The following is a 23,090-nucleotide window of genomic DNA, read 5'->3' as shown; positions in this document are numbered from 1 at the left end:
GAGTAGAATACAGGTTAGTAGAGAAGAGTAGAATTGGTAGAATTTAGAAGGCTAGAGGTGAGTAGAATTTAAAAGAGTAGAGGTCAGTAGAGTAGAATAGTTTGGTAGAATTTAATAGAGTAGAGTAACATTTAGTAGAGTTGATCGAGTTTAGTAGAGTTAAATAGAATTTAGTAGAGTTTTATAGAGTAAAGTTGAGTAGAGACAAAGACATAGTTACTCTTGATTGTGTGATATGGATTAATCACCAGCAAGTTCTCCTTTGTGACCATGGCCTGAAAGCAGAAGTTCTTAACCTGGGATCCACAGACCTTTCCCCACTCCCTTCATCAAGGACTCTGTGGATAGAGTCAGGGAATCTACGAACTCAGCTGGGAAATCATACATCTTTATTTTCCCTAACTTCTAGCTGACATTTAGAATTTTCTTCAATTATAGAGAAAGGCAACAAATATTATTCTGAGTAGGGATCCATAGGCTTTGCCAGACTCACAATAAACAATCAGGTTAGGAACCCTCACCTTAAAGATTCATGGGATTTAGAATTGGGTAGGACCTTTGAAATCATGTCATCTTACCCTGTGATTTAAAGATGAGATGACTGAGGTTCAGTGACTTGCTGAAAGTAATAACTATAATAAGTTGCAGACCTTGGATTAGTGCCCTTTCTACCATGCCACACTATTAGGACACAGTCTCACATAGATACACTGGCACCCTTCATACAGACCCAAGAAAAAGACACTTAGAGATACCCATCCCTGGAGGTATAAAGCTGTATTATGCAAAGGTCCTATCTGTCTTTCATACTTTCCTTCCTTCTAACCTCTTCCCCATTTGGGAAAGATTATTTTCATTCATTAGAATTCACATCTTCATGTTCAGTCATCAAAGACCAAAGATGTTTCCTTCTTCTTAGAATCATAAAATTTTAGACTTGGAAGAGAAATTGGAAGGTTGGATATGTGGAGTCTGTCTCCCTATCCCCATCCCACTCTGCCAGCTTCTAAACACTCCTCTCTTCTTTGGTATGTTAGCTGCAAGTAGCCCCATTATAGGACAGAAATTGGGTCACTCTTCTGAGTTATTGACCACTGTTGACTTCTTCTCATTGATATAGCTCAATTCTCTACCTCTCTTGTTGATCTAATACCTGATTTCCTTAGTAATTTTTAAGGTGCCATTTTTCATCTTTGTGCAGTGTGATGGAGGGGAAAGGAAAGTAGACTTGGATGATCTTAGGTAAGTCAGTAGACTACCTCAAATTTCATTTTCTTCATCCTTCAAATTAAAGGATTAGCTAAAATAATCTCTGAGATCCTGTGTAGCTCTAAGGTTCAATTTAATGTATTTCAGGTTACCCATCAGTAAGTCCTTAGCTTGTCCCTACAGATCCTATATACTTTGACTCCAACCTGCCTTTTCAGTCCTATGTCACATTTTTTTTATCCTTTCCATACACTCTGTGTACCAGACTCATTTGATTACTAACTGATCTTAGCCTGCTCTTTCCCATTTTGGTGGATTTACACAGGCCATTCTCCAGGACATGAAATGCACTAACGTGTTGAAATCTTTCTTTTCTTTCAAAGCTTAGTTTAGGTGTGACAGTATGTCCTCCATGAAGCCTGCCTGGATCCCCATCCCACTGCATCCTCCAGTATTGCTGTCTTCCTCAAATTTTCCTAAAGCATTTTTTCTGGATCTTTCTTTTATTCCCAACCATTCCCATCTTATATTTATCTATTATCTTTTTACTTGCCATCATCCTCTCCTACAGAATCCAGGATACCTGAGGCCTGAGAGCAAAGACTATTTTGATTTAGTCTTTGTATCACCAATGCAAAAAAACCCCCCTGAAACTTAAATGAAATGGATGCATTTTTACAAAATATAAAATTTCCAGATTAATAGAATAAGAAGTACAGATCTGAAATATCCCAATTTCTTGTGTAGTATAGATGTTCAGTAAACGTTACTGAACTGAATTGAACTTGGGAAGACTTTCTCAAGATCACAAGGGTAGTAGAGAGTAAAGCTTGTAATAAGGAAAAATCAAAAGAAATCTCAAAAGAATAATTTACAGTTGTCTTATGAATGGCAATTCATAACAGATCAAAATTAAATCAAAACAGATCAAAGTACCTTATGAATGTCCTCACAGCTTCCCCTAAGTATAAGAAAGGAGGAAAGGAAAGAGAATAAGTATTTCTTAAGTGTCTACTATGTGCCAGGCTTTCTGCTTAGCACTTTTTACAAATATGACTTCATTTGATCCCCACAACTGTGAAGTGCTATTAATGTCTTCTCCATGTTACAATTCAGGAAAATGAGGCAAACAGATTCAAGTGACTTCCTCAGCAAAACACTACTATTAAGTGTCTGTGGAGGATTTGAACCTAGGTCTTCCTGACTCCAGGCCCAGTGCTCCATCAACCATATCACCTAGCTGCTTCTAGGAGGCCCAACCCTGATTGGAAGGAAAGAAGGAAGGAAAGGAGGGAGGGAGGAAGGGAGGGAGGGAAGAAGAGAAGGAAGGAAGGGAGAGAAGAAGGAAGGAAGGAAGGAAGCAAGGAAGGAAGGAAGGAAGGAAGGAGGAAGGAAGGAAGGAAGGAAGGAAGGAGGGAGGGAGGGAGGAAGGAAAGAAGGAAGGGAGGGAGGGAAGGAGGGAAGAAGGAAGGAAAGAAGGCAGGGAGGGAGGAAAAAAGGAAGGAAGGAAGGAAGGGAGGGAGGGAGAGAAGAAGGAAGGAAATAAGGAAGATAGGGAAGAAGGAAGGAAGGGAGGAAGGGAAAAAGGAAAGAAGGGAGGGAGGAAGGGAAGAAGGAAGGAAAGAAGGAAGATGGGGAAGAAGGAAGGAAGGAAGGAAGAGAGAAATAGAGAGAGAAAGAAAGAGAGAAAGAGAAAGGAAGGAAGGAAGGGAGGAAGGAAGGAGGAAGGAAGGGAGGAAGGAAGGAGAGAAGGAGGGAGGGAGGAGGGAGGAGGGGAGGGAGGAAGGAAGGGAGGAAGGAGGGGAGGAAGGAGGGGAGGAAGGAGGGAGGAAGGAGGGAAGGAAGGAAGGGAGGAAGGAGGGGAAGGAAGGAGGGAAGGAAGGAAGGAAGGAAGGAAGGAAGGAAGGAAGGAAGGAAGGAAGGAAGGAAGGAAGGAAGGAAGGAAGGAAGGAAGGGAGGAAGAAACTACCCAATCAAGATACTGGGTCCTACAAGCAAACAAACAACTCTACCCACTTTTACCCTCAAAACAACCACGTCCTTTCCTGGCTTCTTTCTCCCCTACCTCCCCTGCCCAGAGCTGCTCCAGCCTCACAGCCTCTCCTTCTCTAACTGCTGCCCTTGATGTTTTCCCTTTAGTCCTAGCTCCAGATAGTCTCTCCCTTCTCCAAGTCCTTCCAAAGAAGGACTTGTAGTAGACAGCAGTACACGTCCTGTGGGAGAGGGGAGACTCCTGTGGTATAATCTGTGCTTCCTTGGAAGGTGTGAAGGGAGAAGAGGTGAGATTTGCAGTGGCATGGAACCAGACATTGCCAAGTGACCTGCCCTTCTGGGAGTCTGCCAGACCTGCTCTAGGGTACACTTTCTGATCCAGCCTTCATGACTCTAAATTATGCCTCCCCCTGCACCTCCATTTGAAGCAGAACTCAGGAAATCAATCAGAGTCACTAATAGGGAAGCACCTCCCTCTCCCTAAAGGAAAGAGGAGTCCAGGGAAGCATTTCAGTAATTCTCAGGAAGTTACTTGACTAACTTGCTCTGCTTCAGACTCTCATGTTATTAGTCAGTAATTACTTAGCAGACCCTTTCATTTGTCTAAATTTTCCAAGTAAAATGGAAGCTGCCCACAGGGCCTTCCACTGGAAAATGCAAATGGACACTTGAATAAATGGAAGGGGTTCTCCTATCCACTGCCTATCTTACTGTGACTTTCAAAATGCAAGGCATGCCCTTCTCTTTTCCCTCAAGTGCAGTTTCTCTTCCATCCCTGTGGTGTTGCTGTGTAACTCATATCTGGTGACAGGTGTAAGGGGTGAGAGGAGCCATCTGCCGTCTCATTGTTGTCATCATAACTTCCATTTCCATAGCCATTTAAGCTTAACAAAATGCTTTCCCCGCAACAACACTGTAAGGCACCTAGAATGAATATTCTTGTCCTCATTTTACAAATGAGGACACAGACTCGGAAAATGACTTGTCCAAAGTTATATAAGTGGCCCGAATTGGACTCAAACTCAAGTCTCCATCTCTAAGTTCGGTGCACTTGGAAAGGCAATGTGGTATGGTAAATGGAGTCAGACTGGGAGTTCCTAGGTTCAAATCCTGCTTCAGACACTTCTCAACCCTGGGTAAGTCACTCTACCTGCCTGGGCCTCAGTTTCTTCATCTGTAAAATAAGGGGGTTGGACTTGATGACCTAAAATGTCTTTTCCATCTCTAAATCTGCAACCTCACCAATAAATCATCAGCTAGTCAGTTAACTAGCATTTATTAAGTGCCTACTACATTCCAGGCACTGTACTAAATGCTGAAGATTCAAAGAAAGGAAAAAATAAATAAAAAATAGTCCCTATACTCAAGGAACTAACAGTTTAATGGGGGAGACAACATGCAAACAAATAAAAAATACGTGGGGGAGGGGCAGTCTCAGAGGAAAGGCACTAAGATTAAGGAGGACCTAGAAAGGCTTCGTGGAGAATTTAGCTCAGCCTTGAAGGAAGTCAGAGAAGCCAGGAGGTGGACATGAGGAAGAAGATCACTTCCCATGCAGGGGCAACCAGTGAAAATGCCTGGAGCTGGGAGATGAAATATTTTCCCCAAGGAACATCAAGGAAGCCAGTGTCAATAGATCACAGTCTGTGGAAGGGCGTAAGGTTTAGGAAAACTGGAAAGGTAGGAAGGGGGCAGCTTCTGAAGGGCTTTAAAATGATAGAACGGTGCCTGAGTTGCTCTGCAAGTCATGCCCGCCAGAGTTTAACTTGTATTCCTTGAGCTGTAATTCAGTTTTCTTGTGCCTCAGTTTCTTTCCCTATAAAAAGAGATCAGATCACCTCTTCTAATGCAATACGAAAGGAGGTTATACCTCCTAATAGATAATGACTGCTTTAGTCACATCAAACAGCTCAGAAGCAACATCTCTGGGCCTGTGCCCTGTTCATCTAAATGTTCACAGCTTTACATGCATCTTACATGAAATTTAAAAAACCAACAGAGAAGACGAGGAATCCTGCGGTGGGCTGGGTATTTGAGCCATAGCTTCCTATTTCTAGTTTAGCAATAGTTGTGAGTATTCTCACACTTCAGTCTTTCATGGACCTGTGATTTCTTCAGCATAAACACTAAGAATAACAAAAATCATCATAATAAAGTTATTAAAATATAGGATGCAGCACATATCATCCTGTCATCTTGTCTCTTGCTGGAGTCATCCCAAAGATGCTGGCCCCTTGTTGCTTTGGTGAGTTCTTGCTGGAGCCTCCATTTTCCGTTCTGAGGTAAACTCAGGCCAGTCATCCTTCATTCTTCAGACCTCACCAACATGACTCAGCTGCCTTTCCTGTCCTTATGGTTCCCTTCTCCCACTGGTGAGTTCTTTAAACCTCCTTTTTGAGGAAGGCCCTACACCAGCCTCCTCCTTCATTCTTCATTGCCACCTTGCTACAGAGCCTCCAAACCCCCTAGTTTTCAGCTTCCTTTTCTGTGTTATCTTCTCCTGTTGGAATGTAGGGGTTTTTGAGGTCCATGACTGCCTTTCTTTTTACTTATTTTTGTGTCCCCAGTGCTCATCCCAATGCCTTGCACATAAGAAGTGAGTCTTGTTGTTCAGTCATTTCAGTCATGTCCAACTCTTCATTAACCCATTTGGGGTCTTCTCGGCAAAGATACCAGAGTGGTCTGCCATTTGCTTCTCCAGCTAATTTTACAGATGAGGAAACTGAGGCAAACAGGATTAAGTGACCTACCCAAAGTCACACATCTAATAAGTATATGGGGTCAGATTTGATTCCAAGACCAGTGCTCTATCCACTGTGCCACTTAACAATATTGATAATAATAATAATTTCCAGAAAATGCATTGAAGATTTTGAGTATGAATCCCGGGTTCAAATTAAATCTATGAACAAAGAGGTAGACTTACAAATAAATTGGTCTCCTCCAGGCAAGGTGCAAGAAGGATAAAATTATGAAGGAAAAAGCTGTGACTTTATAAAAAGACTAACTGGCATCCTGAAATAAAACCTTAATGGGAAGAACACATTCAAAGCAATTAACACCTATTCAATAATAGTCTTAATGTACACTTTCAGAGCTGTAAAATGAACCGTAACAGATTTAGAAAGTTTCCTAACAAAAACCTAGACAATATTAAAAACACAGAACCCATCACTCTAAGGCACACATAAAAAGATCAACATGGCCTTGCCCAAACATGGCTAATATGGAAGTTGTGTTTTGCATGATTTCACATGTATAATTGATATCATATTGTCTTCTCAAGGGGGAGGGGTGGCATGAGAGTGAGGGAGAGAATTTGGAACTCAAAATTTTTAAAAGTGAATGGTAAATTTTTTTAAAAATGTAATTGGGAAATATTTAACAAAAACGTATGTGTATGTATGTGTGTATATACACATACACATACATATATACATATATACATATAAATATATACACATGTTCTTGCTCAAGAAAAGCAAGACAATTGATAGATGTTTTCAGTGCACCTTACAGACAGGTTTAAAGCAGAAATACTTTTGGAACAAATACCACATCATAAAAGAATATTATAAAAGTAAAGGCTGACAGGGGTCCATGCAGCTGGATACTTCAAATGTAACTATAAGTGGACATCTCTTGGTGGAGTCTTTGAAATAGCTAAGATCAAAGTGTGTAATCAAAAGGTCCTCCTTGGACAGCATCCACATAAATCTAAATAACATATGAAGAAGTACTAGACAAATGGCTTAGGTGTATAGATTTGTTTATAGAAATGTAAAAGTTTATGTCATCAAGAAATGTCATCCCTGCCAGAAATTACAAAGAGGCCATTCTTGAGGAGCCTGGGCCTTTTTTAAATATTAACAAAAAATGATTTTTTTGTTTTTCCACCAACTTCATTTCCCAAAATACCCCACCCCTCTCTCACTTGCCCAGAGACCCAACTGTTACAACAAATAATTTTTTTAAAAGAACTTAGTCAGGGGCGGAAGGCCTAGATTTGAGTTCTGCTTTTGATATATACTGAATGTTTTACCTGGACAAGTCACTTAATCTCTCAGTGGTCTAGACAAGTCTCTCGAACTGTAAGTTGTAGAAGAGATGCCAACCTGTGTAGGCAGAGAGTATTTCCTCATCCAGAAGTTACCTATATCAATGTAATTACAGTTCCATTGCCTATCTCTATTGATATAGAGTTAATTGTTTGTCTCTCGACTGACAGTGAGCCTACTGAAGATGAGCCTATATCCCAATATTCTTATTCAATACCAAAAAGTAGTTATTTTATTCACCTGTGAAATAAGTCACAGAACATGAACTTTAAAAGAATAATGGCAGGATAGTGATTTGGACTATTTCTACATGAACTCTGTGAAAAGATTGAAATATGATTTTATATTTAGTTTTATTTCTAGAAATATTAGCATTTCTAGAACCATTTAGAATAATAGGGGTGATAGTAGACAGCCTCACTTCATCTCCTAATTTTATTAGAAAGGACTTATGTTTCTCCATTAAAGATAATCTATCTCTTGGTTTTAGACATTACTATTTAGCATAATAAGGAAAGGTCTATTTATGCTTTTTAATGAAAATGAATGCTGAATTTTGTCAAAAGCCTTTTCTGCATTTTCTGATATAATTGTGGGATTTTTATTTCATTTACTATTATGTTCATAGTTTTCCTAACATTAAAGTGGCCCTTCATTCTTGGTGCAGCTCTAAATTGGTCATAGTGTATTATCTTTTCAATATGTTATTATAACCTTCTTGCTGCTCCTGGCTCCACTCTTTACGCTCCACACTTCTCCACCTCTTCTCCAGCACCTTTCCCAGCTCTCGTCCTACATCTTTTGTTGTTGTTCAGTCATTTTTCAGTCATGTCCAATTCCTCATGATTCCGTTTGGGGTTTTCTTGGCAGAGATATTGGAGTGCTTTGCCATTTCCTTCTCCAGTTCCTTTTACGGATCCTTTGTAATAGGGTCACACAGCTAGCAAGTGTCTGAGGCCAGATTTGAACTCAGGAAGATGAATTTTCCTGACTCTAGGCCTAGAACTCCATCCACTGAGCCATCTAGAGTTCAGTGATTCACCTAGGGTCACACAGCTAGTAAGTATCTGAGACTGGATTTGAACTCAGGTCTTCCTGACTCCAGGTCTCATACTTTATTCATTGTGCTGTCTAACTGCTCCCTACATCTTTAACTGCCTACAATATAGGTCTAATTCAGTATCTCTCAGCATTTCAAACTCAACGTGTCTCTGATCAAACTTATTATGTAATACCCTTTTCTTCCAGAGGTACCGGTATTTACTCATCTCTCATTTTTGAAACATTAATATTATCTTCATTTGTCCCCTTCTCTTATCTTGAACATCCAGCTACTAAGTCCTAGTGAATCTATCTCTGCAGTATTTCCAATTTCCATAGCCATCAGTCTGTCACTTCCACTTACCTACATTTCTAATAGGTCCCCTTGCCTCTACTGTTTCTCTTCTAGAGTGTTACCAGACTTAATTTTCTTCTACGTCAATCTGGTTGTATTACTCTTTTGCTCAAAATCCTTCACTGGCTTCCTACTGTCTACCAAGTAAAGTGCCAATTCCTTTGCCTGGAATTCAAGTCTCCCCAAGCTTTCCACATCTGATATGCTACCTTTATAGTGTTATTGTATGTTACTTTTCTCCCTGTCTTCTCTACTCCATCAGTATTGAACCACTCGGCACCACCCTCCCCTCTGTACAATTCCTACACTTTTCTGCCTCCAAGACTTGCTCAAGGATTATTCTCCATGCATGGAAAACCTTTTCCTCCCTTTTACTATCGAACGCTACCCACCTCTATTGCTGTTTCTTCTAAGAACTCTTCCTTGATACCCTAAAATTAACAATGAACTTTGTCCTCTCAGACCTCAATTTCATAAACATTTACCTCATATTGTGCTTTCCATACATGCTCCTAAAGCATTTATCATATATTATTTAGTACTATAGTTTTTTTATATGTCACACATACCCATTAGATTGTAAACTGCATAAAGGCAGAAACCATGTTATCTAAATGTTGTATCTTCCCAAGTGTTCTCAATCATTGTATGTTGACTTGAATTTAACAAAAAAACCAAAGAAGCAGAATTTTGGGAGAGTAAAGGAGAGAGTCCTGAGTATGGTAGAGCAGCAGTGTGAAGGACTTCCAGGTACCATTTGCTTATTCACATGGGAGGCTTCCAACAATGAATCAAAGATGATGAGGAATAAGTGAGCAAATGAAGGAATAACATGACTAAATGAGTTTAGATCTTAACTTCAGTCACACACCAAATGATGTATTTACTGATTAACAGTTGTTTGCCTGTCTTAAGTCAGCCACTCTCTTTGATTTTTACTCCATGGTGATCATCATGCCTCTCCTAGGATAAGCTCATCAGCTGAAGGTCCATCACCATAGAAATTGATTCAGCTTTGAACTACCACCTGCTATGATTGGATGACTGAAACACAGAACAAAACTCCTCCCAAAGCATCCCTTTATAGAGGGCTTAGAACTTTCCAGCTAACTCCATTTTCCATAAGTTGCTGTCATTGGTTTTGATTCCTCAAGCATCATGCCTCAACACCATCTACCTTGTTAATGTTGTTGTGACCCTTTCCCCTGCCTCTCCTTTTGGCTTCCTTTTATATATTATTTTGTAGATTGTAAACTTCCTGTGGGCAGGGATTGTTTTTCTTTTTTTTATGTGTATCACCAGTGTATAGCATAGTGCCTAACACAGAGTAGGCACTTGATAAATGTTTATTATAGCATACTGGCAGCCTGCTGAATTTTTTAACGTATACATCAACCCTGACCTCTCATAGTTTTTGAAGGGGCAGCTGTTGAGTTGCTGCCAACATGCCACTCCGCATTGCACTAGGGGTAAGTCCAAGTTCCTCTTCTCCATTTCTCCCAAGTTCCTCTTCTCTACTGAACCCAACCTCAGTTTGAGAGTATTGAACCTTTTCTTGCTCCTTTTCTAATTCCTGGCTTGTAGTGCCATTAGGAAGGGGTCACGAATAATTCCTATGATTTAGTTTTAGTGATTTACTTCTAGAGGCTATGTGGGAAAATATTGAAACTGAGATTCAAATATGTCTTAAATTACATGCTGAATAGTGCGCCTCTGCTGCAAGTCAATCCAATTTAATAAACATATATTAAGTGCCTACTAGGTTCTGATAATACAAAAACAGAAACAAAAAAATAATTCTCTCCCCTCAAGGAATATTTTTACTGAGAGTATCAACACATATACTGGAAAGTAAATTATATATGTGTATATGTATATATGTATGTTTGTATATGTACATATACATATACATACATACACACAAATATAACTGGAAAGTAAATTATACATATATATATATATATATATATATATATATATATATATATATATTATATATATGCCTCTGTGTGTGTGTGTGTGTGTGTGTGTGTGTGTGTGTACAGAGTAATACAAATCCATCAATATACATTTATTAAGGATCTATTCTATGTCAGGCACTGTGCATAAGGACTAGATATGTGATTTCATTGAAATTAGAAATATATGCTGACACCTTCTCTATGACTTATTGGATTCATGCCTAGAGTATTGAGGCTTAAGTGACTTGCCCAGAGTCACACAAACAGTATCTGTCAGAGATAGGCTTTGAATTCAGGTCTTCCAGGCTTTGAGGTCAGCTCTCTATTCACTATGCCATGGCTGCTTTTCTGAGACTGGGAAAAAAAGAAAAAAAATGAAACAATCCCTGCACTTCAGGACTTTGCATTTATCTAGGAGAGAACACATACATAAAAATACTTAAATGCAAATGAATTTGGAAAGAGAGGAGGTACTGTCAGCTAAGGGGTCAAGAAATGCCTTGTGTATGTGGTAACATTTGAGCTAAGCTTTGAATGAAATTAAGGATTCCAAGAGGTGGAAATGAGAAGGGAACACATTCTAGGAGTGTTGGTTCTAGCTAGCTGGTTGGTTATAAGACTTTCTAAATTGCTGTCCATATATTAATGGGCCAGAATAGGCCATTCCTGCCCACCCACCCTATTGAAAGCAGTTGCATAAGGTTAGTTGGATTCCAAAAGAAAAAGAGTCTGACACAGGCATTTAATTTTAAAGATTTTATTGGGGTTTTTTTGTGTTAGTAGAGATAAATGTAAGTAACTATCTTTATTATGTTTTTTAAAAATCATTGGTAGAATATTATAGGAATTGTTCTATCATCTAAGTAAGGAATTGCAAATCTTCCTGTTGCATCTGGAAATTGGTTATTAAACTGAAATGAATCAGGTGCTGAAACCCCATATATGTTGAAGGCTTGTGGGGTTCTTAGTTTTCCTTTGAATGTTAGTTTTCCTTTCTAAAAGAATGTTGCATATGTTATTATTCTGCTTTGTGTATTCCCAGTATCCTCATAGTCTTCAGTCCAGTTTGTTGTCAACTTTACAAATAACTGTCCTGGAGGATTGTTTTCACACACAAATGGAGCACGGGTTCTTAAATGTGGCTTGTGCATGGTATTCGGATATTTGTCCCGTATTGGTCCCCATGGATATTGTGGACCTGGGTCAGCTAGAGCAGTCCACAGGATATAAGTGTTTAGATCGCCAACTCCTCTAATCATCTGATCTTGTGTTGGTCTGTTGTCTTCTAGGACTGTCACCAACTCTGTGCCCATTCCAAGTCTTGCTTTTGAGCCCACTTATGTTGTGTCAGCCACTTTCTGTTGTCCTCAGTCAAATCTCTGGCTCTGTGTTGGTGATCATAGATGATTCTTTGTTGGTTTCCTGTGTCTATTTGGTCTTGCCCAGATAGCTGAACAGGGCCAGATGTAATAGCTGGACCACTTCTTCCAGTTTTAAAAGTTCTTTGAGGATATAACATACCAACATTAAATGGTCTTTGTCTGGTTACTTCTGAATATTTTGTTGGTGCTGATTTACCAAGTATCCAGGAGTTTTCTCGTGTCATGGTAAGCTTGGTTACTGCTGTCAAAACTAGATGCAATTTAGTGGTGGTCTGCCTAGTTTACTTTGGTCTTCGTAGTTCATTGTCATTCTGGTTGGTTTGGTTTTGAAGTAGTACTTTCCTGTAGGAAAGTGATCTCCTGTTCTTAGCATTTCCATTGGAATTGTATTTTCAATGGTCAGAAATAGTTTTTTTGTTAACTGTTGAAAACTGAGGATGATGTGTTTATGATGGATCCTGCTGTATCTGAACCTTGCTTGAAGTTGTTGTAAAAGTTTGTATAGTATCCCCATGGATATAGTTTGTTGGTTTCCTATGGTGTATAACCTAATGTTGCTAAAGTTCCTCCATCACATAACCATGGCATTGTTATTTGTATCCTCTGCTACTTGTAATGTTGTAGTAAGATCATTGTTGCAGACTTTGATCTTCGCTCCTTCTACTCCTTGTTCAGTCACTGTTTTAACAGCAAGGTTAAATAATTCTTTTTCTAAAGATTCAAGGTTCAGATCACTGACCATGTTTGTCGTGTTGGAAGTCTGATGGAGTCATCCAGACTCCCCATGCATTTGCATCAATGATGCTCCATGGTGTTAGTATTTGGAAATGGCTTTTACTATCTTAACCAGCTCTTCTTTGGTTAGATTGTGTGAAAGATGTCTCATTTTTTTTTCCAGTGTGTATCTCTCATTTGTTGGCATGCTTAGGTGTATGTGTCTTGATGAATGGCACGTTATTGTTACATAGCCATTGTCATAATCCCGTATGATGGTGTTTGTAAAGTCTCCTGTTGAAATTCCTTCCTACTTCTCCTCTTCCTCCTTTTCCTCCTCCTTCAGTGTTGCCACCTGTTTGAACTTGTGCTGTGGCAGCTGTATCTTGTTGTGATGTGTCCGCCATGTCTGTGTCTGTGTTGCTTAGCCTGTTGTGTAGCTTTTCCTTGTTCGATTAATAAATATATGCCTTGGTGGATGTTTTCTAGCTTTTCCAAATTGTGTTATACAAGGCTGTACCTTACCTTTTTAAGCTTAGGTGCTATGAGTTCCTTTGCTTTAAAAATCTTATTGCCTAACCAACCTCACCAGTCATTTGCCTGGTTGGTTGCTTCAATGAAATCCTTATCTGCTTTGTTGAATTAAAGGTATGGATTGTGTCCTTGTTCTTATATCTTTGAATATTCTTGACCATGTAGCTGTGCTGCTTTGTCACTCAGATTCATTGGTTCCTGTCCATCCAACCTAGATAATTGTATCCTGGCAAACGGTAACCTGAAAAATAAACATAAATAGAATTAATTATCAGGAATGTATCAGAAGAATAGTTGTAGTTTTGTGGTTGGTTTAATAGGTTCACATACCTTGCATAGGCCTCTCCACTGGTAGCATCACATATTCTCAGAGAAGAATTTGTCCCAGTCAAATATTCCAAAGTTAACATCAGTGCTCGGCTTTGGAGTGTCAAAAAGAGTTTTAGGGTCTTCCTCTGGTGAGGACTCTGCTTCAGAGTCTGAGTAGAGTCTGGGCAACTTTCTTCCCACTCCCAGTCTTGTGCTTCATGTGGTCTTTTAGGGTGATCTGGATTGCCAGGCAAGACAAGCGTATAATTATATGCTGTGTATCTGGATGGCTCCTCCCATTTCTCTGCCTGTATTGGGACTTACTTTCACCCACCAACAAAACTACTCATTGTTGGCTCAAGCCCAAGATTTTGCAGAGTTTTGAAGATGTTTGGTATTCACTGTCTTCAATCAAACCAAACCATCTAAAGGCTTTGAGTCTAATATTCAGGCATCCATGCTTAATTGTCTCAGTATGTTTAGGTCTTAATACACAGCCAGTTCTGACCTCAGTTATGTTCTCATTGGTGGTTATGATTACAGCTGTTAGTTCTATGATTTTGCTTCCTTTCCCTTTTTGATCTATTCTAACTGCCTGCCCTAACATTAGCTGTTTGAATTGATTAACTTGCTGTCCTAGGTTTCCTGCCTTCTAAACCCAAATAATATTTTTGCGGATGCAGTCATTGAAAGGAAATGATATGTTAGCTGGATTGAGCAGCCAACATTATAAACTAAGTCACAGAGCTTCTGTGCTATGAGAGATTTACCAGTGCTTGCTGGACCATTAAGTAAGATGGTGTTTCTCTTACCCATTTGTTGTTTAGGCAGCACATGATTGCATGCGTGACTTTGTAAGGATTATAATTATTTAGTTTCCACACTTTGAAAAGTTTTGTATCTTCCATATCAATCATCTCTTCTGTTGCATTTTCTGTGATCAGCTCAAAGGCTGTTTTAGTTTTTAAGATTTTTAATAAGACCATTCAGTAATTGTTTTTACCAGTGTTTCTCCACTAGGTTGAGCAATGATGTATACATATGTGTCTGGGTTACTTAGCATCCATTGCTCCACAGAGATAACTTTGCTTAAGTATAGTTGGTTCATGCAGTCTTTTATGCTAATTTCTCTATAACTTGTAGAAAGTTTCTTTTTTTTTTTTGGTCTGTAGTTCCTCCAGTTTTGCCTCAATTGCATTGTATTTTGTTTCTTGGTTGTTCTTTCTCAGCTTTTTTTAGGTCTAGTCTAGTTGGATATTCCATGAAGTCAAAAAATGTTCCAGAGTCAATGGTCTTTGAGTAGTAATTAGTTTCATTGGTGTATTCATGATCTTTATCAAGTAAGTAGTGAATGATCATGTCTTTCATATTGACTAACTTAGTATAATTTTTTTTGTTCATTTATGTTTGTAAGTATGTCTACCCATTGACTATTTCCTACTGTTTCTTAGAACTTGAATGCTTCTCCAATAGTTAAGTTAACATTTACAACATTTAGTATAGTATAGTACAGTATAGTATAGTATAGTATAGTATAGTACAGTACAGTACTGTATAGTATAGTATAGTATAGTATAGTATAGTATAGTATAGTATAGTATATGGTATGGTATGGTATGGTATGGTATGGTATGGTATGGTATGGTATGGTATAGTATGTCCCATGAAAAGCAGGTGGAGTGTTAAGTATGAAGAACAACAAATAATGATAAGGTTAGAAATGCAAGTTGGAGGCTGATTGTGAAGGTATGTAAGTGTGCCAAACAGAGAAGTCTATATATTAACTAGATCATCATACTAGGAAGCCACTGAAATTTAGTGACTAGGGGAATGACATTGATAAGACTGGTGCTTTAGGAATATCACTTTGGCCGGGAGTACAGGTTGGAGAGGAGAGAAACTTGAGGCAGGGAAATCAATTATAAGACTTGCAATAGTGGAGATGAGAGCATTCCAATTCCTAAATTCCAAGAAGGAAAGTGCCAACAACCAGGCAAGAGGATAACCAAAGGAGAAATGCCATGTATGCTAAGAAAGGAGATGGCATCAAGGAGGGATGAGTGCCCAATATTGGCAAGAACTGTAAAGAGATCAATTAGAATTAAGACTAAGAAAAGGCCATTTCATCAGGCAGTTAAGAGGTAATGGCAATCTTAGAAAGAAAGTTTTTGGGGAGAGAGTTTCAGTCAAGTGGTAGGGTAGGCAAAGGGACTGGTAAGTAAAGCTGGCATTACTTAGTCATAGGATGACATCCAGTGTGGTCCCATCAAAAGTAAATGATGCATTTTTATGAGGGGATCCTTCCCATTCTTGGCATTCCACATTAGAACTCCACAACCAATATGCACCTGCTAACTTCAGTCCTACTCAAGGATATTTTAATATTTCCTGTCACATGGCCTTGACTTCTGTGGACAATAGCTTTTAATTTGGAGTTAGATGATGGGGTCAGTTAATGGATAGAATTTGGCTTTTCAAGGACCCTAAGAAACAAGAATGTGGATAAGTTAGAAACAACCAAGACACATCTGGAGTTAGACAATAGGAAACATTCATTACTAAAAAATGGGCAAATTGTAAGTTCCTTTGGAAATCTTGGAAGCACAGCTTCCAGTTCATGTGTTGTGTCTGCTCTGGGAATAGCTTACTTTCTGAGAGACCATCTAGTTTAGTCTCCACACTTTACATGTGGGAGGATTTTCCTTGACCATAAGACCCTAGATTTAGAAATGAAATGAAACAAAAAAAATCAGGAAATCAACATCCAGAGGGTTGAAGTTATTGCTGAGGGTCACACAGGGAGTAAGCAGCAGAGCTGGATGTGAACCCAGGTCCCCCGACTCCAAATATGGTATTCTCTCTCTCCTGTACTATGTTACCTGTCAGTGTGATTTCAGACTTCTAGGTTCCATATGACTCCTTTCTGACTTAGAAACATTTAAACAATGAGTTCTATTAGATCCTGGGCTGGTGGGGTGGCCTTGATATTATTTTTGTTTAATTTTATGAACTGAACATTATCAACAAAGTTAAATTTCTCTGTCAGAGAGAAATCCATTGCCTGTGTATCACTGGGCTCCCAGTCAATCCAGAAAAAAACCTATTTTGGTTCAATTTCCCAAAAAATAAGAGGATTTGAGTAGAGAGTATAGGGAGAGGAAGGAAGAATTTTTTGAAACCTGAAGTTTAGTGAAATCTAAAAGTATTTATTTAATACTTGGGATTTTAGCTCAATTTTCCTGTTTCTTAAAGAAACAGGATATTTATCAGGAGAAATGTTCACTGGGCCAAGAGAACAGCCCCAAGGACTGAGAGTATCTCTGTCAGCATGAAATAGAAGTGGCTCCACCTCTAGCAGTTTGTTTGAAGCATTTTCTGCTAGAGTTTCCAGGACCTGTGCAGTCTAACAGCTGGGGCTTTGAATGCCCTATGCACCCTTTCCTCTGCACACATCTGCTCTTGCCTCTTACAGAATCACAGAATCTCAGAGTTTGAAAGGAAATACCTTAGAAACCATCTAGTCCAGCCCATATTTAGCAATAGCAATAATAGCTAGTATTTACAAAGTACTTTAAGGTTTGCCAGGCAATTTACAAAAATTATCTCATTTGATCCTCACAACAACAATGGAAAGTAGGTATTATTATTATCCTTTTTTTACAGTTAAGGAAACTGAGGCAGACAGAAGTTAAGTGACTTGCCCAGGACCATACTGCTAGTAAGCATCTGTGGCCTTATCTGAAAATAGGTCTTTCTGACTTAACATGCAACAGTTTAAATACTATGCCACCTAGCTGCTTAACAAAGAATCCCTTCTGCCATATTCCCAATGAGTCCAGTCACTGCTTGAAAGCCTCAAGTGGAAGGGAATCTCTTGTCACATAAGGCAGCACAGTCCCTTTTGGAGAGTTCTCATTGTTAGAGCTTACAGTAACCTTCTCACTTAAAGCTCATTGTTTATCTCTAGAGCAAAGCAAAATAAGACTAATCTTTCTATGAGTGACAGCCCTAGGTGTCCCTTCTTCCAGGCCAGTGCCTTTCCATGTGTGATATCCCTTCGCCACCTCCTCTGCCAAATTATTTCCTCTTGCCTGTATTTAGTTCCACTTACAAAATGGAAGTAAAGGTCTAAAAATCTGGGAGACCCACAGTTCACTGCCAAGAAGAACAAAGATTCTTTTTTTCTAAAGTTTCATCAATGTCTTCACGCATTTTACATCGCAATCATTTCCCAATGTACCCTTCTCTCTGCCCTATCCCCTGAAGCCTCTCATGATAAACAAAAAGTCAAGACAAAATGATCCATACAGTAACTACATCTTTCTGTGTGTGCAATGTTGAGTATCTGCAGGTCCTCCACTCCGCTTTTCTACCAAGTAGAAGGAGGCATGTTTCATATCTCTAATAATAATAATAATAATAGCTAGCATTTACATCTGCCTTAACATTTGCAAGGTGACTTACAAATATGATTTCATTTGATCCTCACAACAATCCTGGGAGGTAGGTGCTATTATTATCCTCATTTTACAGATGAGAAAACTGAGGCAGATAGAGGCTAAGTGACTTGCTCAGGGTCACACAGCTAGTAAATGTGAGGCTGAATTTGGACTCAGGTCTCCTTGACTTCAGTTCCAGTGAGCCACCTAGCTACCTCTGTCTTCTGGAATCAGCATTGCATGTAATCTGAGTTCAGCTGCCTTTCTGTATTAAGGTTGCTTACATTCTCATAGTCATTATGTATACTACACTCCTAGTTCTTTTTCTTTCTCTCTGCGTCAGCTCATAAAAGTCTTGCCATGTTTTCCTGAAATCCTCGTAGTCATCATTTCTTGCAAGTACAAGAATATTTTGTTACATTCGTATACCATCATTTGAGAACAAGGAATTCTGTAGAGAACTGAGTCAAATTTATAAGAATACAAGTCATTCCCCAATTGATAAATGGTCAAAGAATATGAACAGGCAGTTTTCAAAGGAGGAAATTTAAGCTATCTATAGGCATATGAAAAATTCTCTAAATCACTATTAATTAGAGAAATGCAAATTAAAACAGCTCTGAAGTACCACCTTATACCTATCAGATTGGCTAATATGACAGAAAAGGAAAATGGTAAATGTTGGATAAAAGGTAGGAATATTGGAACACTAATGTACTGTTGGTGGAATTATGAACTCATCCAACCATTCTGGAGAGCAATTTGGAACTATGCCCAAAGGGCTATAAAACTGTGTGTACCCTTTGATCCAGCAATACCACTACTAGGTCTGTATCCCAAATAGATCATAAAAAAGGGAAAAGGACCCACATGCACTAAAATATTTGTAGTAGCTCTTTTAGTGCTGGCAAAGAATTGGAAACTGAGGGGATGCCCATCAATTGGGGAATGGCTTAACAAGTTGTGGTACATGACTATAATAGAATTTATGCTATAATGGAATATAATATTATAAGAAATGATGAGATGGGGCAGAGCCAAGATGGCAGAATACAAGTGGGGACTTGCTTGAACTGTCCCCCAAGCCCCTCCAAATACCTATGAAAATGACCCTAAACAAATTCTAGAGCAGCAGAACCCACAAAATGACAGAGTGAAAGAAAGTTCCAGCCCAAGACAACCTGGAAGGATGACAGGAAAGGCCTATTGCACCAGTCTGAGAGAGGAGCACAGTCTATCACAAAATGCACCAGCACAGACTGAACCCCAGCAAACCCAGAGCAGGCCTCAGGTGACTGACTCATTGGCAGCTGTGGCAGTTTCCAGACTTCTCAACCCACAAATGCCAAAGACAACTTAGAAGATCAGTAGGAAAGCTCTGTTGTACCTGGGTGGGAGAGGAGCCCAGTCTGGCCCCAGTCCTAGAGCAGCAGCTGCAGCAGCAGCTACTTCTGGAGCTCTCAGCCCATAGATGGTAGGGGGGGGATCGAGCGGCTGATCAGAAGGGCATTGTAGGGATCTCTTTGCTGGTGTTGAGGTGGTATTCTCTTGCTTTGCCCATGCTTGGATCTGGGTCACAGTCCTGGATGGCAGTCCTGGGGTGAGGAAGAGTGCTGGCATGGCAGTTTGTGGAGGTAGTGCGGAGAGAATCCTCCTCACAGTTCCAAGGCAGAAAAGAGTGCTTGTGGTCACTCAAAAACCAGAGCAGGCCAGGAAAGGAATAAATACCTTTCCTTTGATTATACCACCTTGGAAGAACAGAAAATTTACAGGTCCCTAGAAGTATCTCTGAAAACAGCTGCACAAAACCCCTGAAGCTTGAGATAGTACACTCTCCACACTAGAAGCAGAGCCCTACCTTAACAGTTTAAAAGTCAAGTAATTGGCTGGGAACATGAGCCAACAGTAGAAAAATACTCAGACTATAGAATATTACTTTGGTGACAAAGAAGATCAAAACATACAACCAGAAGAAAACAACAAAGTCAAAACACCTGCATCCAAAGCCTCCAAGAAAAATATGAATTGGTCTCAGGCCATGAAAAAGCTCAAAAATGATTTTGAAAATCAAGTAAGATAAGTAGAAGAAAAATTGGGAAGAGAAATGAGAGTAATGCAAGAAAATCATGAAAAATGAGTCAACATCAGGGAATAAAATAACACCATGAAAAATAGACTCACCCAAATGGCAAAAGAGATCCAAAAAGCCAATGAGGAGAGAAATGCCTTAAAAAGCAGAATTGGCCAAATGGAAAAGGAAGTCCAAAAGCTCACTGAAGAAAATAATTCCTTAAAAATTGGAATGGAGCAACAGGAAGCTAATGATTTTATAAGAAATCAATAAATCCTAAAATAAAACCAAAAGAAATAAAAAATGAAGAATGTGAAATATCTCATTGGAAGAACAACTGACCTGGAAAATAGATCCAGGAGAGATAATTTGAAAATTATTGGGCTAGCGAAAGCCATGATCAAAAAAAAAAAAAGAGCCTAGATATCATCTTTCAAGAAATTACTAAGGAAAATTGCCCTGATATAGAACCAGAGGGTAAAATAGTAATTGAAAGAATCTACCTATCACATCCTGAAAGACATCCCCAAAGGAAAACTCCTAGGAATATTATAGCCAAATTCCAGAGTTCCCAAGCAAGGAGAAAATATTGCAAGCATCCAGAAAGAAATAATTTGAGTATTGTGGAAAGACAATCAGGATAATACTAGATTTAACAGCTTCTACATTAAGGGACCAGAGGGCTTGGAATATGATATTCCAGAGGTCAACGGAGATAGGATTAAAACCAAGAATCACCTATCCAGCAAAACTGAGTGTAATTCTTCAGGGGAAAAATGGATATTCAATGAAATAGAGGACTTTTAAGCATTCTTAATGAAAAGGCCTGAGCTGAATAGAAAATTTGACTTTCAAATATAAGACTCAAGAGAAGCATGAAAAATTAAACAGTAAAGAGATATAATAAGGGACTTATTAAAGTTGAACTGTTTACATTCCTACATGGAAAGGTGATATTTGTAACTCATGAGAACTTTCTCAATATTAGGGTAGTTGGAGGGAACATGTGTATATATATATATATATATATATATATTATATATATATATATATACATATATATATATATATGTATATATATATATATATGTATATATATATATATATATATGTATATATATATATATATATGTATATATATATATGTATATATATATATATGTATATATATATATATATGTATATGTGTGTGTGTGTATATGTGTATATATATATATGTGTGTGTATATGTGTATATATATATATGTGTGTGTGTGTGTGTGTGTGTGTGTGTGTGTGTGTGTAGACAAAGGGTACAGGATGAGTTGAACATGAAGGGATGATATCTAAAAAATAAAATTAATGGGTGAGAGAGGATTGTACTGGGAGAAAGAGAAAGGGAGAGATAGAATGGGGTAAATTATCTCACATAAAAGAGACAAGAAAAAGCTTTTACAGTGGAGGGGAAAAGGGGGGAGGTGAGAGGGAATGAGTGAACCTTACTCTCATTGGATTTGGCTTAAGAAGAGAATAACATACACACTCAATTGGGTATGGAAATCTATCTTACCCTACAGGGGGGAAGAGGATAGGAGAGGGAGGGTGATAGAAGGGAGGGCAGATTGGGGGAGGGGGTAATCAGAAGCAAACACTTTTAAGGAGGGACAGGTTCAAAAGAGAATAGAAAAATGGGAGGCAGGATAGGATGGAGGGAAATATAGTTAGTCTTTCACACCATGACTATTATGGAAGTGCTTTGTATGACTACACATGTATGACCTATCTCAAATTGCTTGCATTCTCAATGAGGGTGGGTGGGGAGGGAGGAAGGGTCAGAATTTGGAACTCAGAGTTTTAAAAACAAATGTTAAAAATTGTTTTTACATGCAACTGGGAAATAAGATATATGGGCATTGGGGTATAGAAATCTGTCTTGCCCTACAGTAAAACAGAAAGGGAAGAGGGTAAGAGAAGGGAGGGTGGTGACAGAAGGGAGGGCAGATTGGGGGAATGAGTAATCAGAATGCATGCTGTCTTGGGGTAGGAGGAGGGGAGAGATGGGGAGAAAATTTGGAATTCAAAATCTTGTGGAAGTAAATGTTGAAAACTAAAAATAAGTAAAGTTATTGATAATTTAAAAAAAAAAAAGAAATGATGAGAAGGTAAATTTCAGAAAAGCTTGGAAAACTTACCTGAACTGATGCTGAGTGAAGTTAGCATAACCAGAACACGGCACACAGTAACATCAACATTGTGTGGTGATCAACTATGATAGACCAAGTTCCTCTCAACAATACAGACAATTCCAAAAGACTCATGAGAGAACTATGAAGTCTGAATGAAGATTAAAGCATGCTATTTTCACTTTTTTGATTTTCTTTTCTTTCTCGTGGTTTTTCCCTCTTGTTCTGATTCTTCTTTCACAACACGGCTAATGTGGAAATATGATTAATATGACTGTACATGTATAGCTGATATCAGATTGCTTGCTATCTTAGAAAAGGAGGGAGAAAAATTTGAAACTCAAAATCTAATAAAAGTAAATGTTGAAAACTATCCTTACATAATTGGAAAAAAATAAAATACTATTGGCAGGGGGTAAGAAAGAAAGAAAAAAAAAGAACAAGAAATACTAAGACTTCTAACTGGATCATTCCAGCTTCCTCTTCCTTTTAGATCATCCATAGAATTTTTTTTTTAATTTTCACATTGACTTCCTCCCCCAGCATCTGCCATCTAGCAATTAGAATGAGATCGGGAAACACAAACTCAATTTAATATTAGCTCAAGTCAAGCATAATTAGGAAGGTAACTCTGCCATCAGGAAATTATATATAATGTACGCAGATGCCAGATATAAATGATTTTTTTGTATTGTCCTCTGTCTTGAAATACACACACTGCTACTCCCCACTCCCCTCCATGAGTCCAGATAATTGAGAATTGACTCTGTGATCCAAGCTTTAGACAAATGACAGCGCAGTGGGCACCCAAGAAAGAGAAAAAGATCTTCCTTAACGGTTTTTGCCAGCAGAAAAAGGATTTT

The 23,090-nt window shown here is 38.7% G+C and overlaps 1 protein-coding gene across 1 annotated transcript in view; it reads left to right on the top strand.

Moving 5' to 3' along the window:
* CA10 (carbonic anhydrase 10) overlaps window positions 1-23,090 on the top strand; it is a 731,405-nt gene that overhangs the window by 401,837 nt on the left and 306,478 nt on the right. The window lies entirely within an intron of this gene.

Source organism: Phascolarctos cinereus, unplaced genomic scaffold, assembly GCF_003287225.1.
Source record: "Phascolarctos cinereus isolate Bilbo 61053 unplaced genomic scaffold, phaCin_HiC Scaffold_5;HRSCAF=322, whole genome shotgun sequence".
Taxonomy (NCBI): Eukaryota; Metazoa; Chordata; class Mammalia; order Diprotodontia; family Phascolarctidae; genus Phascolarctos; species Phascolarctos cinereus.
Note: the sequence above shows the minus strand (reverse complement) of the source record. Positions and strands in the feature narration are given on the sequence as shown.